Source organism: Orycteropus afer, unplaced genomic scaffold, assembly GCF_000298275.1.
Source record: "Orycteropus afer afer isolate SDZICR_OR568_19922 unplaced genomic scaffold, OryAfe1.0 scaffold00114, whole genome shotgun sequence".
Classification (NCBI taxonomy): domain Eukaryota; kingdom Metazoa; phylum Chordata; class Mammalia; order Tubulidentata; family Orycteropodidae; genus Orycteropus; species Orycteropus afer.
The window spans coordinates 5269300-5270835 of NW_006921701.1; positions in this window are offsets into that span (position 1 = coordinate 5269300).

Genomic DNA, 1536 nt, shown 5'->3' on the forward strand with positions numbered 1-1536 from the left:
TATGATCCTGGATACACTCCCTCCTTCATAGACATAGTTAATCGTTTAGCCTGTCCACCTATCTATCCATCCATATATCCATGTTTATCTAAGGAACATTTTGGCTATACTTCTTCTAAGACAGATTTATTTGTTCCTCTGGTAGTCCATGGTATGTTCAACATTCTTCGCCAACACCATAATTCAAAGGCATGAATTCTTCATTAGTCTTCTTTATCATTGTCCTGCTTTTGCATGCATATGAGGTGATTCAAAATACCGTGGTTTGAGTCGGGCACACCTCAGTCCTCAAAGTGGCAACTTTGCTTTTTAAAACTTTAAAGAAGTGTTTTGCAGTAGATTTGCCCAATGATTTCTTGACTGCTGCTACTATGGGTGTTGACTGTGAATCCAAGTAAAATGAAATCCTCAAAATCTTTTCTCCATTTATCATGGTGTTATTTATTGGTCCAGTTGTGAGGATTTTTGTTTTCTTGATGCTAAGGTGTAATCCACACTGAAGACTGTCGTCTTTGATCTTCATCAGTAAGTGTTTCAAGTCCTCTTTGCTTTCAACAAGAAAGCTTGTGTCATCTGCATAGCACAGGTTGTTAATGAGCCTTCCTTCGATCCTGATGCTTTGTTCTTCTTCACGTAGTCCAGCTTCTTGGTTTATTTGCTCAGCATACAGATGGAATAAGTATGGCAAAAGAGCAGAACACTGACACACACACTTTCTGATTTTTAAACCACACAGTATTCCCTTGTTCTGTTTGGTCTATGCACAGGTTCTGTATGAGCACAATTATGTGTTCTGGAATTCCCATTCTTCCCAATGTTATCCATAGTGTGTTATGAATCACACATGTGAATGTCTTTACACAGTCAAATAACACAAGTAAGTCTTTCTTGTATTTTTTTTTGCTTTCAGCCGAGGTCCATCCGACATCAACAGTGATATACCCTGTTCCATGTCCTTTTCTGAATGTGGCTTGAATTTCTTATAGTTCCCTGTCAATGTACTACTGCAACCATTTAAAAATTATCTTTAGTAAAATTTTACTTGTGTGTAATATTAATGATATTATTTGATAATTTTCTCATTCTATTGGATCATCATTCTTTGGAATGGGCACAAATATGGATCTCTTCCAATCAGTTGGCCAGGTAGCTGTTTTACAAGTTTCTTGGTGTAGAGGAGTGAGCTTTTCCAGTGTTGCATCTCTTTGTTGAAATATCTCAACTGTTTTTTTTTTTTTTTTCAGTTCCTGGTTAAATTTTTTTCTCTTTTTTTGCATTTTTCCTTCATTATTTTTCTCTACTTTTTTTTTTCCTTAGTGCCTATGCCCAGGTTTTGCAGGTTTTCTTATTTTCTTCTTCTTTTCTCCCCTTTTTCTTTTTTTGGGTTACTGTTCCTGTGTGATTACATGGTGTATTTTTTTGTCCATGTGCTTTTAGTTTTTTGATGGTTATTCAATTGTAATTTTTGTCTGACTGGGAGACAGCAAGAGTTCCCATAAGATACAACTACACCCAAACATCCTGCAACTTCACTTA